The following is a 19,091-nucleotide window of genomic DNA, read 5'->3' on the forward strand; positions in this document are numbered from 1 at the left end:
ACCTCTAGTTGCCTCGGTTGGAAACGTAGAAGAACGAGGATCACTGACATAGGCAAGCGAATTAGCTCGTCGGCCAACACTATGCTGAGCTGGGACCGCTTCGCGATTTCGCATATTGTTGTTTTTAATGTATTTTTATTATGTTTTGTGCGAATAGCGAATAAATATTTCTATTTCTATTTCTATTTCTCGTTGAAGTGGCAATGGGCAGGTCATTAGCACGGAGAAAAGATGGCCGTTGGGACCGAAAAGTTTCCGCAGATCGGCTAACGCAGCGTAGGACGTCTACCAACGAGATGGACGGATGACCTGGTTAAAGCCGCAGCTTCACGGTGGATGTAGGATGATGCCAACCGAAGCAACTGAAGGTTTATTTATTAGCGTCGGCCGCAAGGTTAACATCATGCTGAGTTGGAACCATTTTGTGACAAAATTTGTCTCAATTTCCGTTTTTGTTTTTCTTTGTTTTGTAAAATGTCACGAATAAATATTTTACTTTCTTTCTTTTTTTTTCTATTATTTATCTATAAACGAATGAAAATTTACAGCATTACCGTTCATACCAATTCACTGTAAATTTAAAAACATAGCTTAGTGGAGCCCGTTTCCATCAGTACTATTACATATTACAATACAATACAATGACTCTTTATTGTACACTATAAAAAAGAGAAATATCAAAAACAGGTACCTACATAGAGAGAAAAATTACAAATTATTATACTATGTGAACCAATGAACATGATTGGTGGATATCAAACGCATCCATAAGCACCGCAGCAAAGCACATCTCTAGTGGAAAGGCACCCTTAGTTCCGTTTTCTGCCACGTTCATTGAGATCTTTATCGCACTATCTCTTTGCAAATATTAGACGACATTGCAAAATATATTCCTTAAATAATTTTGACATTTCCATTTCCGTTACATGGTTGCGCTAATAACAAAAGCGTAAAACTGAAAGTTCTTTGTTAGCATCCCTCTAACAGTCGTTTGTGTTACAAATTAAGAAGCGGCCACACCGCTGCTCGAAATACGGAGACGGTACGGAATCGCAGGGCGTGCCGAGCGTCAGGACTGTTAGAGCCAGGATCCGTGCAGTGTATTGCCAACAGGATTTCGTGATGCATTGAAATTAAACTCGACACGTTTCTATTCACCGATTTATACTTATTGTCTCAGCATATACTTATTATTACACAATGAATTACACTTCATCATCCCAGCCTATATACGTCCCACTGCTGGGCACAGGCCTCCTCTCAGAACAAGAGGGCTTGGGCCATAGTTCCCACGCGGGCCCAGTGCGGATTGGGAACTTCACACGCACCATTGAATTGCTTCGCAGATTTGTGCAGGTTTCCTCACGATGTTTTCCTTCACCGCAAAGCTCGTGGTAAATTTAAAATGTAATTCCGCACATGAATTTCGAAAAACTCAGAGGTGCGAGCCGGGGTTTGAACCCACGACCCTCTGCTTGAGAGGCGAAAGGTCAAACCACTAGGCCACCACGGCTTTTTTACACAAATTACACTTATGAATGATGAATTACACTTATTTAAGAATAAATTAGCTATTATATGTACACCAAGTTTATACAAGCACGTACGACAGCGAGCAGCATCCGAAAGGTAAGAAGAGAGCGGAAGCGAACAGCCATATTTTTAAAGTACTAGCTTTTGCCCGCGACTTCGTCCGCGTGGAATAGTAACTTTGGGAAGTATTTAATTTATTTAGGATACCTATTTTGCCAATAATTAGCACATAGAAACTTCTACGGTTTACTGAAAATAATGTATTTTAAAACATTGCTATAAATATACCTAAACTATTTTTTTTTGTTTTTCCATCCATCCATCCATCCATCCATTCATGCATGTTCTTTGGTAAATCATAAATATTTTGCGGGAAGCCACATTTTAGCAATACGACGTGTATTCTACCCTGCCAACATAAAATGTTTACTTAATTCTTCATAGTGAACTCTTGACACCTAACGTCCTTTATTGTAAGTTAGGAGGGTAGGATAATAATTAAGACGGCATTTTTACTAAGCATAGCTACACATATTTCCGATAAATGTACATATAGTAATTTGTTAGACTCTTTATCTCGTAAAGCGGAGTATCGGTATCGAGTTGAAATTCAAACCCTAAACTCTGGTCAATAGGCCCGAAAGCTGTGAAAAAATCAAACTTCTAAGTCAAGTCAATTAAAAGCTACAGTCATTAAAAGGTGTTTCCAAATCGCCTTAACAGAAAAAGTAATAGGGTACTTCCGGCTGTCCTGGAAACTTGGAATTTTGCATAAAGGTAGCTCTTATAGCTCAATAAATAAGAAAAATCTGAAAATTATAATTTTTCATGTCTGACTGTCTATGTCAATAGGCCATCTAAAATGACCCCACATTGGGTACATTTTGCTTGAGCTTAGAAGGCTCTACTAACACTGTATCATCCCCTCTGCTAACATCACCTCAAAGGTAAAATTTTCAAAATCGCTTGAACAAATATCCATTTATTCCTTATAAGTGCCCAAATGCCAAGTTTCATAAAGAACTATCGATTTATCTTCGACAATGACGATCTTCCATATAAAGTTTCATCCTCTATTTCACCCCCTCACAGGAAGAATTATAAAAAACGCGCTAATAAATATCTATTTATCTCTTATGACATGTCCAAATGCCAAGTTTCATGAAAAACCATCGATTTATCTTCGACAACGACCGTCTTCCATATAAAGTTTCATCCCCTATTCACCCCCTCACAGGAAGAATTAAAAAAAACGCGCTAACAAATATATATTTATCTCTTATCACGTGCCCAAATGCCAAGTTTCATAGAGAACCATTGATTTATCTTCGACAATGACGATCTTCCATATAAACTTTCATCCCCTATTTCACCCCCTCACAGGAAGAAATAAAAAAACGCGCGAACAAATATCTATTTACTTCTTATCACGTGCCGAAATGGCAAGTTTAAGAAAGATTCATCGCTTTATCTTTGATAATGACGACCTTCCATATAAATTTTTCATCCCCTATTTCACCCCCTCATAGGTCAAATTTTCAAAAAAGCTCAAACAAATATCGATTTATTTCTTATTAAGTGCCTAAAAGCCAAGTTTCATGGTTTTATCTTCGACAACGACGAACTTCCACCTTATAAACTTTCATCCCCTATTTTAACCCCTTAAAGCCTTTTTTTCGCAAAAAAAGATAGCCTATGTTCTTTCCCAAGGTCTATTCTATGTCTGTACCAAATTTCATCAAAATCGGTTCAGCGGTTTAGGCGTGAAAGCGTAACAGACAGACAGACAGACAGACAGACAGACAGACAGACAGAGTTACTTTCGCATTTATAATATTATATAGTAAATATAGTAATATAGTATATAGTATATATAGTATATAGTATAGTATTATAGTATATAGTATATATAGTATATATAGTATATAGTATATATATATAGTATATAGTATATATAGTATATAGTATGGATTAAGTGCCTAAAAGCCAAGTTTCATGGTTTCATCTTCGACAACGACGAAATTCCACCTTATAAACTTTCATCCCCTATTTTAACCCCTTAAAGCCTTTTTTTCATAAAAAAAAATTAAGCTATGTTCTTTCCCAAGGTCTATTCTATGTCTGTACCAAATTTCATCAAAATCGGTTCAGCGGTTTAGGCGTGAAAGCGTAACAGAAAGACAGACAGACAGACAGACAGACAGAGTTACTTTCGCATTTATAATATTAGTATGGAGTATGGATAGTATGGATTAAGTGCCTAAAAGCCAAGTTTCATGACGACGAACTTCCACCTTATAAACTTTCATCCCCTATTTTAACCCCTTAAAGCCTTTTTTTCGCAAAAAAAGATAGCCTATGTTCTTTCCCAAGGTCTATTCTTTGTCTGTACCAAATTTCATCAAAATCGGTTCAGCGGTTTAGGCGTGAAAGCGTAACAGACAGGCAGACAGACAGACAGAGTTACTTTCGCATTTATAATATTAGTATGGATAAATTTGAAAGATACTCTATCAATGTCACTTAAGTTATTTGAGGTAGTGTAAGAGAAGTCCGACGAGCACATTCGCCAACGAACCAAAGTTACCGACATCGGTAGGAAAGTGGCATGATAGATGGAGCCAGTAAACGCTACACTGGAGACCCCGAACTGTAAGCCGAAACGTAGGAAGACCACCAGCTAGATGGGCGGATGACATAAGACAGCAGGACCAACCTGGACAAGATTTGCCGCATCTAGGTCAACATGGAAATCCATGGATGAGGAATATGTCCAGCAGCAGTGGACAAATACATCCTGAGAAGAAGAAGAAGAAGAAGAGAAGCCAATCATGCTTATTTATCCTTTACCTATTTCCAAAAAAAACTTTACCGCATGCTCTACTCTACAAGCAAAGCCGTGGCGTTTACGGCACGTCACTGCGATTCCGCTTCCACAGCGGCAGCGCACTGTGAGCACCGGTGTGGGGGCATGCTATAAAATCATGACGCTGACAGCACGTCACTGCGATTCCGTACCGTTTCTGTATTTCTAGCAGCGGTGTGGCCGCTCCTTTACGGCTTCAAAACCGGCATGTCATTGTTGATTTCATCTCACGTTATTGACATAAACATTTAATTGTAATTGTCATTAAAATGAAACTGTAACAAGAGTTTTGTTCAGTTGTTGAAATAAATACGGAGCCAAAAGTTGGATGTCAATTTGAAATTAGGGGTTCGTTCGTTTTCGGTTTCCTTAACACATGCACAAGCGACAAGCACAAAGGGACAAAGGATGAATCTGCCCAGATATTTTGTCAACTCTAATTTCGAGTTTTGTAATGGAAAAAAAACTCCAGCTAATTTTTAAACTATTTTGCTACTTTTAGGGGCTGTTTCACCATACAAATACAAATAATTTATTTGTCAAACATAGGTTAAAATAGTTGGTACATTAATCATAGACTTGTATCACTATGCTGCGCCCAAGGGCATACAAATATAAAGGTCTTGTAGGTAGGCACATCCATTGATTAGTGTTAACTGGTGGTTAGGTGTGATGCCGTCTCTATTTGTTTTGTTCGAATAGACGGTGACGGTATCACATTTAACCGTTGGTTAACGCTAATCAATGGATGGTGAAACAGCCCCTTAAAAAGTAAGTTTAGCAAGTATATTTTTCAGTCACTTTTGAAATTTTACTGTTTTTGGAGTCCAAGATGTAAATGTAAATGAACTAGGTACTACTATAAAGAATAACTTTGATCACCCGTGACCAAAAAAAAAAGAGTGAGCAAAGTAATTGTTTTTAGTTTATTGATATGGACATCCGCAACGTAGCGCCAGATACACTAGACTACTACTACTAAGTTACTAGTAAATTTTGCAATTTAATTTTATTCAGCAACTTTCATTGCTGACTGTACAAAACATGAGCCTTAACTTATATAGATAAATAAATAAATATAAGGGCGCGACAAAGTTCGCATAATTTTCCCAAGTCAGAATTATTATTTGACATAATTTTTTTCCCACTGAAATCTTAAAATTTTAAATCATCTTATAGAAAACTGTAGTTTAGGGTACGTTTGCTTTATAACAATTCTGAACTATTATTGGACTCGAGTTTTGACAAACGATATATTCTGACTTTCAATCAAAAAAGTATGTAGCAAAATCAATAAATTTGTATTTGTCTTAAAGAAAATAAGACTTGTAATATCACACAAAACTGCATTGCTTGTTTATTATGGGTACGTGTGTTCCGCTCTTAGATATGGTACTATTTTGAGGGGCAACGCGTCAGATGTCGATAGAGTATTCATCTCACAAAAACGGTGTATAAGGGCTATATGGGGTTTAGAACCCACTGATTCATGTAAACCAATTTTCCGGGAAAATAAGATTCTGACGCTTAACTGCCTATACATTTTGGAGGCGTGTACATTTGTAAGAAAGCACATGGGACTATTTATAATGAAAGACAATCACAATAAACGAATGACTACACAAAAGCCATTGAAGTTACCTGTAACCAAATTGAGCCTTTTTAAAAAGAATTCGTATTAGGTACATGCTAAGTAAAATTTATAATACGGTACCCAAAACTATTATAAATTTAACTGGAAATATGTTTTATACTAAGCTTAGACAATGGTTGCAAATATAATGCTATTATTCTATAAGTGAATTTTTCGAAAAAAATAAATTATTAACATTGTTATTACCATACATTTGTCAAATTATATTTGATTATTTAAGTAATTTTTGTATGCCCCTAAGGGCTGAGCGGCTGTATTATGACATAAATAATAACATCTTGACATGATGTAACCCGTTCAATACAAAAAAAAGGATTTCATTTCAATAATCGATGTGGACCGATATTATAAGCTCTATAGACGACGTTTTGAACAAAGCAAGAAGACAATAATAGTAGATTATTGTCGTGGCCTGGAAGTAGGCAATTGCTGGCTGAGTATGAGTATTAAACGGACGAGCTTGCGAGTCCGTTTAACTAATACGAAGCCAACAATTGCTATTCCAGCCGAGACTAATATAAAGCTTTTCTCAAAAATGGTGAATAATTCTGAAATAGAATAAACTTTTTCTCAAAATATATTATAAAATTTAATTTTGTTACAATATTTTTTTTATGCTTTCCCGCCTTTTTTCATTAAAAATAAACTGCAGGTGTATTTTTCCACCGAAAACACCACAAGCTATTTCAAACCGAAAAAGTCCGGAGTTCCAACAAAATATCTAATACCGGCCATTAGACTGGCTGTATACGACTTGTGCCAACATTTCCATGGCCTTTTTAACTTAAAAAAAAAATGTGACTGATTGCAGGCGCGCTAATTCATTATTGTCGAGCTAGCGCGCCTGCAATCTTTTTAACTTTTTAATTTTTCGCTGACCATATACTATGCACTTCACTTTCTGATATGTAAAGAATAATGTCAACTTTTACGGACATTAGAAAAGTTAATAAGTATATTTTCTGAGTTATTATTGAAGCCAGTAAAGTTGCCATTAGGTTCAGCTCGTTACCCTTTGCTAGTAACGTCATTATAACTATATCCGCGTAGTCATCCTCGGCCGTACGCTATAGTCATTTGCAAATGTAGATGGCAGCTGCATCAACGTATTATAGGTATAGGTATCGGAAGTATTTTGAAATCCCACTTTTTTTTTATTCGACTGGATGGCCAACGAGCAAGTGGGTCTCCTGATGGTAAGAGATCACCACCGCCCATAAACATCTGCAACACCAGGGGAGATGCAACAAGATGGAATACTCACGTGCCAGTAATTTCATCGGCTGTTTTCCTACCATAAGCACTGCTGCTTCACGCCAGGATTAGCGAGCAATATGGTGGACTCCCCACTAATATTATAAATGCGAAAGTTTATGAAATTCGGTATCCAGATAGTTTGAGTCCTGGGGAAGGATATATTATGATAGTTTTTATCCCAGAAAATTGCATAGTTCCCGCGGGATAGTCATAAACGAATTCTAGGCGGACGGAGTCGCTGACAACAGCTGGTAAATAATATCGGAACGAAAGTATTTTGAGACAAACATAAATCATCCCACCCTGCCTTCATACGTGCCACTGCTGGGTACAGGCCTCCTCTCAGAAGAGTGTTTGGCCGTTTCTCCCTCGGGCCCGATGCGCATTGGAAACTTCACATACACTATTGAATTGCTTCGCAGGTGTGTGCAGGTTTCACCGTAAAGCTCGTGTGGTGTTGGGCGTTAAGGAAACGTGTAGCTCGGTTAAAGAGTAGTTTATTAATGAGAACTTAAGCCTAAGAGTACATGATAATATAGGGATGGAGTGGAGGTGTGTGCGTGCACACTACACTCGTGGCAAATTTCAAATGTTTTATCCCCGGGTTTGAACCCACGATCCTGATTGAGAAGCCATAGCTGGAGGTTTATGGGGAGGAGTATTACCAACAGTGGACGTCTTTACAGCTAGTATGATGGTGGTGATGATGATGACATCACATAGTTTAATGTACGAAATGGTGATAGGTACTCAAGTCGTGCTTCAAATGGGTCGTGGGATGTCTTTATTTCTTAACACGCCATAAATACTAATTGTCGCCAAATAAAACAAAACAGGACAATTTAAAAGCGTCCAAATGGAGATAAATCAGTTCCGTCCATTGTCTAAATTTACGCAAAACCTAAATCCGATTGTATTTCGCGCTAATTGCTGAATCCTCATTAATTGGCGTCGGCCCCCCCGAAAGTAGTGGAAAACTGCACGATTTAACAGACCTCTCTCTCCAAGTTAGCTGCTAAGATCTAGAGATCTAAATAAGCTGGTTGTTGCTCCACTTTAAGTTGGCCACTCTTGATGTGTTCGCGGTTTGAAATGAAAGTTCTTAGTATACTGGTGGTTGAGGCAACGAAGAGGTTATAAGCGTGGTGTATGCTTCGCACGCGTGCATTCATCTTTCGACCTCTCGTCCAATCATAGCGCGTTATTTTTATTCGGAAATTAAAAAAGAAAACAAGTGACTGTAGTGTTGTGATTGCTGGCTGGTTTTTACGTGTTTTGAGTTTCAAATTGTTAAGGTAAGTACTTTACGGATATCCGTTGTTACTTATTAAGAAAATTGGTCAATATTGTGTCCTATTGTTTAGTTTTTTTTTTCAGGACAAGTAAAATACTTTTAAATAAATGTAGACACCCTACATAATTTCTAAGATCTAGTACCAAGTTAATTTGCTTTTATTTAAGTTTAAACAGAGCTTAAATTTAATTTATTTCGTTTTTTTTTCGCAAAACAGCTTTAAAATTTATCAGTGTTCAAATTTACTAAAATGAAGAAGCGTCTTCCTTTACTCACTTACTTACTTTAAAGACCAACAATAATTATAAATTGACGCTGTATTTGTAAAGTACGCAACGGCAAAACGAAAATGTTTTTTTTTTTTTCAAAATTTGTGTAGACTACTTTGACATACAAATTATTTTTATAGACATAAAGCCAGACACTGCAAGAATGAGGTAATTAACTGTATCAAGAATGTAATTACATTCGGTATAATTACGTCTTTCTTCAATAAATACCCTGAGAGTCTACATCGAGGGCATTAGATCACACTTCTGTTGCTGTCATTTCTTCTTCATGTTACATTCAGATCTAATATCTTTAGGTATGTGAATTCTTGAGAACAAAATTTGAATAATGCTCGTTATTTTCATTAAACATCTAAAGACGTATTGCATAAATCTAAAACTTTTTTTACTAATGTAATTGCGTGGTATAGATAGGTAAACGTCTAGAAACGGTTCTAATAATAATTAATCTGTTGCTGAAAAGTAGGCTTCTACGTAATAACCTTTTTGCCATTATAAGGTGGAAGGAATTAAGTAGGTACTTATCATGTTTCTATGACAACTGTAATATAGAATTAATTATAGAATAATCATCCAAATATTTTTCTTTTATATTTAACATTAATTAAGCTTGTGCAGAAAACTGTGATAGTTTTCATGCTACGTCTTCCTTATAATATTATGTTATATTATATATTATAGGAATGTAGTAAAATCCCGTATTTTCGGTTTACTCGAGCGAAACCGAAGAAAAAGGCTTAGCGTATTTGTATTCAAAAGAAATAAATTATTTATTCGTAACATTACAAAAACATAAATAAACAAATAAAAATACGTATCACGGTCACGAAATCCTCTCAAATCAGCTACGGAATTGGTGAATTCTGAAAAGCATTTGCAGGTGTGTTTATTCAAACTGGCCTAATCATGTGCTCACGCGTAAATCATTAGATCCCGCAGTTGAATTGAAATTCCCGCATTTTACGGAATCCCCGCGTGAATTCCCAAAAAAATACATCGTACTCTTTATTGACGATATTATACAACAGTAGATATAGTTACATATTTAGTTTTAGTTTTGTAACTTAGGGGCCCCATACATCCCTGTATTATTATTGTTCTTTTCATGTAATTTTATACTGTAGATTTTAAGTATTTTATTTTTTAATTATTTTATTTAAAAAATATACTTTCTGCCAAGTTTGTTACGGCGCATTATTCTTGGCAATGATGGACGATGGTCCTTCCGAAAGCGCTGGTAAATAAAAAAAATGACGTGTAAAAGTGCCCATATTGTGGCCTATTTACTGAATAAATGAGTTGAATGATTCGATGAGATTTCGAGATTTTTCCTTGATCCCGTGGGAATATTCAGATAAAAGATAGCGTATGTGTTATTCTAGATGTACAGCTTTCTACATATCAAATTTCAACCAAATCTGACCAGTTGGTTTAGCATGAAAGGGTAACAAACATACACACATACAACATTTTGCGTTTATAATAGTAGTAGTAGGAATTAGTACTTTTCGTGCTGCTTCCAGAATCCATTTTATTCTTTTCATACAGATTGAATGAAATTTTCAATGTATATACAATGCAACACTAAATTAACAGCACACTGATAGTAAATAAATAAGCCGTGGTGGCCTAGTGGTTTGACCTATCGCCTCTCAAACAGAGGGTCGTGGGTTCAAACCCCGGCTCGCACCTCTGAGTTTTTCGAAATTCATGTGCGGAATTACATTTGAAATTTACCACGAGCTTTGCGGTGAAGGAAAACATCGTGAGGAAACCTGCACAAACCTGCGAAGCAATTCAACGGTGCGTGTGAAGTTCCCAATCCGCACTGGGCCCGCGTGGGAACTATGGCCCAAGCCCTCTTGTTCTGAGAGGAGGCCTGTGCCCAGCAGTGGGACGTATATAGGCTGGGATGATGATGATAGTAATTGTTTATCTTAAAGATATGACAAATAATTTAAAGGCCCCCGTACCAAAGAGCTTCGTACCATGAGACAACGATAACAGCATCATTTCCAGGGATATGCACATATGTATAATGGGCATATGTTCAGGGAGAGGTTAAAGAAATTATGGCTTGCCACTGACACCTGAGGCGAGACTGTGTCCGCTTTTGTAATATGTTTTACTTGTTTTATGTCTGTTTTAATGTAAATAATTTTGTATTTATTTTCTTTCTTTTTTGAGTATTTCTGTTTTTCTCTTTACCGCACGTAATTTTACCTGTCTGCTTATTCTCTATGTAATAAATTGTCATCTCTTAATTAGGTTAGCTGGAAGAGATCCCTTTTTACAACATTCAGTTAGTAGCGTATAAAAGGTTTCCAATAAGGTCAAGAACAAAAAGTTTCTTTCTATTTTTCGTACAAGGAAAAAATATGAAAAGAGTAACCGCCATTTCATACTTGTGGTTATGCGCCTATTGTAATATAAAGTTACAAGACTCATGCGCAACTCTGTATTTACTGGCAAGTTACGCATATATTATATCCACCATGCCTTAATACTTATTTTATTAATTTACTAGCTGTTGCCCGAGGCTTCACCCCCGTTATTTTTTTTTCTGTATTTTCTTCCATAGAAACCTTCTCCTGACAGTAATGAACACAACAAAAAAAGAATAAGCGAAATCGGACCAGTCGTTCCCGAGATTTGCGCTTAGCAACACATTTTACGATTCATTTTTATTTATATATATAGATAGATTGAATCAGGACTTACTTTGCGGAGGTCCATATCAATGAACTGTATTAATTGCAAAGTAATTGTTTTAGTTCACTTATTTTGTTCAAAATGTGAATAAAATATTTAGTTTATTTTCATTTAAAAAGAGCTGATTGCTTTCTTAAGCAAAGAGCTCGCCTGTAAAATTATATTTTAGCTGGTTATATTTTTCAACTCCTGATCACCGATTAAAATCACCGTGTTTATTTGTATTTTTGCATTATACTCGTACAGGACCAACAGTCGCCCTTAAAAAATAACGTACCTAATGTAATGACCGACTTATTCGGACGTCATTAGTTCAAATGATCGCACACGCAATTTACCATCATCGTTATGATCTTATGAAAATGCAATTTTATCTCTTTGTGTTAAAGTTGTTATTTTATTGCAAAGATTCAGATGATTTGATTGATGTAGGATTAATGATGCTTCAGTTCTTCAGCTTCGTTCAACGTCGATTTATTATAGTAACGTCATTTATTACTTCGTTATTGTTACATTTAAGTTATTTAGGAGGAGTGTTGAAATAAGTAAATATCATGGGACGATTGACACCAATTGGCCTAGTCGCAAACTAAGCAAAGCTTGTACTGTGTACTAGGCAACAATATACTTATCTAAATAAATACATTATCATCATCATCATCTCAGCCGTAGGACGTCCACTATTGGACATAGGAGTATTTCTCAAAAAGTTTTCCCGTCATGAACTTGATAAGAAATGTTTTGTCAAGAAATTATTAACCCTAAGGACGAGATCATAAAACATAAACTACATAAAACATCCAAAATTTCTTGACGTCAGGAAAACGTCACGAAATCTTGTGAGGAAAAAAATCGTAATTTTGAAACTACATAAAACTTTCTATTGGATCCATTATCAGATTATCTGACTTTTCATCACTTTTACCACAAGGTTTTGTTTATATTTAAAAAACAATATTGCTTATTTTTTGTGGTGAAAGAGCGTCACGATTTTTTTTTTCAAATAAGTGGACAACTGAAAAATTGAAAAATGGACAACTTTTTGAGAAATAGTCATAGGCCTCCTCCAGAAACCTAATACATAGTTAAATATATATTTAATGTCCAAGACTCGAGATAACATTCGTATTTTTCATACAAATATCTGCCCTGACTGAGGATCCAACCCTCACAGGGCCAGTAATATATGTATGAGAAATACGAATGTTTGTGCTCAAGTATTGGATGATATATGAGTAGGTATATAAGTATGTTAATCCGTTGCCAAGTATTCATATTAGATACACGCTTTGCAATGTAATGAAATGTGACTTTGATTTAATTAATTTGGTTTGACATAGATAGACAGTTTAATTTAATTGGATGTGATGTGTTAATTTGAAATGAAACAGAATTTAATTAATTAATTAGGCAGTGTACATGAATGTCATGGAAATTAATGTAATAATAATATCTTATCTGTTTACTACCATAGTCTCATAAGAATATTGTGTACACTAACAATACTTGGATCTACTCAGTTATCAGAAAAAAAATTTTTTTTTGACTAGTTTGGGCTAAGTCAATTGGTGTCAATTGTCCCATGACTTATTTACATATACCTAGTTAAAAGAAATCAAAAATAACTCGGTGTATCGATACAAGTACCGGGTACCCTCCTCGCCTCGTCATAAGGAGTAGTGAAATCGAAAGTCGGGTCTTGGGGCGAGGGTCAGCGAAAGCCGGGCCTAGAACTTGTGATTGCCATCCGCAATGTTTAATGTCACAAGTACAGTCGGGGGCATAAATATCTGTACAGCCTTAGCGTCAAATACTTATATTATGTATACTAACATCGACCTTACGGTTAGTGGCGTGAAGGTGTATATATATTTTTAACGTGTTGGTCACGTACATTATATTTATGTACAGACTGTACAGTCAACCAATACAATACAGGGTATCTCTGACCATAGGTAGGCCTTTAAATTCTAGGTTCGATTTTACTGACATACTCGTACTAAGACTAAGCTATTTTTGTTTTGTAACATTTTCAAATAACTTGAATTTAGACATTCATCACCCCAGCCTACGTACCACTGCTGGGCACAGGCCTCCTTGCAGAACCCTCTCCTTCTTTGGGCCGTAGTTCCATGCGGGCCCAGCGCGGATTGGGAATTTCGCACACACCATTGAATTGCTTCACAGGTTTGTGCAGGTCCTCACGATGTTTTCCTTCACCGTAAGGCTGCAGCTCCACCGAGGACACGAGCGGAGCGGAGAGGAGACGCGAAGGGATCCAATCCACCAATCATTAGTTGAATCCACATCTCGTCTCCGCCTCATTATCATCAGACGTGTAGGGATTGGTCGATCCCTACAAGTCTCCTCTTGGCTCCGCTCGTGTCCGCCTCAGTGGAGCCGCAGCTTTAAGCTCGTGGTAAATTTCAAATGTGATTTCGCACATGAATTTCAGAAAACTCACTCAGGGTTTGAACCCACGGTCGCACCGTTGCACGATGCGCATGCCCACCGCTAATAGACTTGTGACGACACAATTTCACGGTCTTTGAAATCAATAGGCTAATGTCTTCAATTCAATTCAATTCTTAAAAGTATAGCTCCATCAATACTATCGATGATTCCGCCAATGTCGAGGTTGGAAAAGACACTATCGGTTAGCCGTTGTACGGTAGCTTCAGCGTGCGGTAGGCTAATGTCTTCAAAGCACGAAACAGTCTGTCAAGAAAACAGTCGAGTAAAAATATAATCAAATTCAAAAATCGTCCCTGAGACTTGCATGATTGCTCAAAAGCAAGTTCGTACTCCGAATCAAACTTGGCCGATTTTTGTGTGGCTGTGCCCACAACCTTTTTTGAGGGCTGGATCCGCGCCTGACGATCCTCAGCTTGAGAGCTTAGGTCATAAATCAATCCAGCGCTGTTTAAATCTCAATGTACTTACCTATTAGCTACCCAGCGATACCAAACGTTGCAAAATCACAAACAACTCAAAATTAGTTCGAACTTAATTGCAGCAAACAACCTGTAATGCACGGAGATGCACTCTTGCGCATCTTAGCAATCATTCCATTAGGTACTTACCAATGGCGGTAAACGCCAAGCCAATTGAGTTGACTTGAACATAGAGGAATCAGATATTATGTTCTTTACTTTATTTTGCCTACCTTTTGAGTGCTTTACCCGAAGCCCGAAGCCCAAAGCCAAAAGGGTTATGTTTTTGAGTGAATGTATGTTTGTATGTATGTAGTCATTGTAAATAGGCTCCTTTACGATATTTTATTGTAGCAGTCTAAGCCAGGAGATTGCGGGGGAGATCGTGAGGAAACCTACACAAACTTGTATAGCTGAAGTATCTATATGTGAAGTCGCCAATCCGCACAGGGCCAACGTAGGAACTATAAGCCAAACTCTCTCATTCTGAAAGGAGGCATGTGCCACAAGATTATACACCCAGCTGGCTTTTCAGCCAGACAGGCAGACAAGCGTCTAGCGTCTTCTTCTTATTCTTAGCTCTGTGGTTTGAACTGACGACGAACTATGCAATAGTTGTGCGATGTACAGAATACGAGAAATTCACAATTAAATATTATAAGAGTTAACACTCGTCTCTAGAGTCATGGTGTGGAGCGTGCTTACGCAATGAGGGCTATCGCGTATGAATTCGCCGCTAGAGGCGCTAGTGTAGCTTGAGGTGTCCGAAATGTCAAATCTCATAGTTTTTGGGTGAGCTACGCGAATTTATTTATAATTAGAATAATTTTGAGAATATTTTGCAATATCTGAAATTAATTATGGCAATAATTAATTATTATATGCGTTACGGGGCTATAAATGTCTGTGTTTTGAGACAGTTATGTCTTTCGGAAACTTTTGTCCTCCCTTTTTTCCGAACAAAACGGGACTACGCAACACTGTGGTTGCTCGATATTTTTATGGTACGGTTTTAAGGTGTATTAAATATGAGTTTAGTCTAAACTTTATTTTCACGCCCGTAATAACAGACTTTGAAAGCCACACTTAAAAACCTCACGCCACAGTGGCGCCATCTAGAAAGATAAAAAACGATAGTCCTCATTACACCAAAGTGCTCTGAGCTAGTTCCTTCAAACAACTTGATCGTGGAAATGGAACTTGGAAACTTTTTTGCACGTTTTATTTAACTTGCAACATTCATCCCATCAACATCATCATCATCAGCCGGAAGCCTTCCACCGCTGAACAAAGGCCTTCCCATTAGAATTCTACAATAAACAACAACTCGCCACATGCATCCACCGGTTGCCCGCAGCTCTCAGTGGGAGGCCTGCCAACACTTCGTCTTCCGGTTCGTGGTTGAAAAAAAAGGGAATTATACAATTTTCCGAGATTTACACTACCCCATGTCCTTCCCCAGGACTCAAAACTATCTACCGAATTTCATCTAAATCGGTTCAGCGGTCTAGAAGTGAAAGGTAACAATTAAACAAACAGACAGACAGACCAACATTCGCATTTATAATATTAGTGGGATATAGATTAAAAACTATAACTGAACATAAAGTTGGAAAACCCCCGACATCATCATCCCAGCCTATATACGTCCCACTGCTGGGCACAGGCCTCCTCTCAGAACAAGAGGGCTTGGGCCGTAGTTCCCACGCGGGCCCAGTGCGGATTGGGAACTTCACACGCACCATTGAATTGCTTCGCAGGTTTGTGCAGGTTTCCTCACGATGTTTTCCTTCACCGCAAAGCTCGTGGTAAATTTCAAATGTAATTCCGCACATGAGTTTCGAAAAACTCAGAGGTGCGAGCCGGGGTTTGAACCCACGACCTTCTGCTTGAGAGGCGATAGGTCAAACCACTAGGCCACCACGGCATCAGTGAACACAAAGACACTGAACAAAAAGTTGGAAAACCCCCGACATAGTCTCTTCAAAATTCAATATCTCAAAAACGGCGAAACCGATTTTGATTAAACATGTCTAAAACAATCCCTCGTAAGCCTGCTTCAAATAAAAAAAACCGCATTCAAATCAGTCCACCCGTTTAAGAGCTACGATGCCACGGACAGACACACAGATAGACAGACAGACACACATAGCGGTCAAACTTATAATACCCCTCATTTGCGTCGGGGCACAGGTCGGGGGTTAAAAAAGAACACAAAATCTCACTAATCTTTGTTACGAAAAACTTATAATTAATTGAGATTAGTATGCAATCGCATGTATTAAACTTGTTCTAATTCAGTCAACAAGCAATAATATAATTTGGCATCAAAAAACACACATGACCTTTCCCAAACCATTGTTACGTCGAACCTTACATCATAATCGGACAAGCTTATTTTTAGATTATAATCGCGATGGCAACCCAAAATTACATCTCGTTTGAGAATTGACCCAGAATAGCGCGGGAGGTGATTGTGTATTTACCCATTAATTACGACAATAACCTTAAAAACATTTGCTCTGCTAGACGTTTTGTTTCTCAAATTATTTTTAAACGTTTTTCTGGTGTTAAATTTATAAACGCAATCCTGCTAAATCCTCCTATAAATCGCTATACTATTCGTCACTGCCATGTGAAAACCTCGTCGAAATAATATATTTTTGGCCGACACGTTCCTATTGCGATCATGGTATGATACGGGTAGTGGGTAAAGACCTTTATAGGGGAGGCCTATGTCCAACAGTGAACGTCCTATGGACTATTATGATGATAATGATGATTAAGATTGGTTTTTGAAGTCTTTTTGTATTTTTAAATCAACTCCAAATTTTGTTACTTTTACGGTCATCTCGTAAAATCCAATAACTACAACAACAACAGCTTGTTTAAAGATTCTCGATATAGATGTCGCTAGTGTCGCTGCTTAAGTGACTAAATAAGAAACAAACAAGCTGAGATATGTGGTGCATAGGAAAAACTGTGTGTACTAGACAGTGGTAGTGTAGGGGTATGGCACGCAGCACGGAATGTTGATGACCTGGGTTCGATTCCCAGTGCTGGTCTATTTTCTGGTTTTTCTGTGCATCTATGTTTCTGTTTGTATTTTCGATATGATAGTGATGATGTAGAATAACATAAATAAAGCTTCCGGACTATCAAGCAATTATACCATTTTATTCCATGACACCCGACATCTTAATCATATCACAAATTGAACAATCACAGTTCGTTGATTAAAATTGCGGTTTACATTCAACCTGATCTAAAACAATGGTGTATCCTATTCACACATTTTGCATAACGTCTTGTGAATGCTCAACTTTAATTGTAATTTTTTATCACTCAATCTTACTTTGTTCAATCGAGTTGAACCAGCTGTTTAAAGGAGGGTAATGTGTTTCTGCCAATGTGTACGCCACCGTAGATAAAGTATAGCTTGCAATAAAATGTTGATTGATGCGTGAATTGGGACATAATTTGTTTCTGTTATTACTCTGCGATAATACGCACTTAAAAGAAAATTAAGCCACTTGAGTTTCATTCGTAAAATGGCTTCCTGCCAAGTTTTTTGTGCTAATCCAAATGCAATCCAAAAGAACTAGTATTACAAAAAAATACATGCCAAACAGTCTTTTGTGGCTTGGTAACAGGGAAGTTTTGATTTTCGTTTTTTTAATAGTGAAAATAGAAATAACATGCAAATTTAATCAAATTGAAATCAACAAAAAGCAATTCGTATTGTACAAAACTATACAACGAAATACTATTTCAGAAAATAAATTTTATTGGATTTATTTAGCACTAGCTATTACCCGTGACTGTATTTGCGAATGATTTCTCAATGTGAAGTCTCGGTGCGCGACTTCAACTTACAATTGGCCGCTTGTTGTTTCGGTAAAGACATATGTATACCTAGTGCCATCCACGAAGACGCGTGATTTTGTCAAAATTAGACATTAATGTCATTGTAATAAGAACCACGGTACGCGTCATCGTGAATGACTCTACCTATATGAAAAAAAAAGAAAAAAAAAATGAAATCTAGTCTAAATTGTACATCCCAATACTAAGCGATACATAGAAAGCAGGGCTCAGAGAGGAAATTAAACTCAATATTTAAGTCTTTAATTAGACATAATTTCAGGTCACTCCCGCTCTAGTATCGAGTATCCCAGATACAATATTGCAATAAAACTGCAATGCTTAATAAATCAAGCAAACCTAATTAGAAAAATTCTAGTAAATGTTACGTCGGTCTAAATTTACTTGCAAAACACAATGGCTCTGTGATGTTATCTGTGCAAAAAACATTTATTGTCTTTATTGTAAATTGGTGATAGCTAGCAGCCTTATTGCGGGGTAATAAGGGGTAATGTTGAATGTCTAGATTTAGGTGGGTTGTCACACGCTCACACAATGAACATTAAAAGACTGTTTGCATACTAGTGTGATAATTACTTTTCGCAAATTGCCTTTTGGCAGTTTGCAATTTCGCAAATGAATTCCGAAAAACTCAAACTTTGGGCTTGAACTCACGATTCTCGGCTTG

At 37.1% G+C, this 19,091-nt stretch overlaps 1 protein-coding gene across 3 annotated transcripts in view; it reads left to right on the top strand.

Annotated features, from left to right (window-relative positions):
- Nucleotides 1-8,480: 8,480 nt before the first annotated feature.
- The window catches only part of LOC141441567 (uncharacterized), a 36,569-nt gene continuing 25,958 nt past the window's right edge, over nt 8,481-19,091 (top strand). For all 3 annotated transcript variants that reach the window (XM_074106340.1, XM_074106341.1, XM_074106342.1), the window contains exon 1: nt 8,481-8,605. The gene's annotated coding sequence lies outside the window, so the exon portion shown is untranslated. The remainder of the gene's footprint in view (nt 8,606-19,091) is intronic.

The sequence above is a fragment of the Choristoneura fumiferana genome, chromosome 24, assembly GCF_025370935.1.
Source record: "Choristoneura fumiferana chromosome 24, NRCan_CFum_1, whole genome shotgun sequence".
Classification (NCBI taxonomy): Eukaryota; Metazoa; Arthropoda; class Insecta; order Lepidoptera; family Tortricidae; genus Choristoneura; species Choristoneura fumiferana.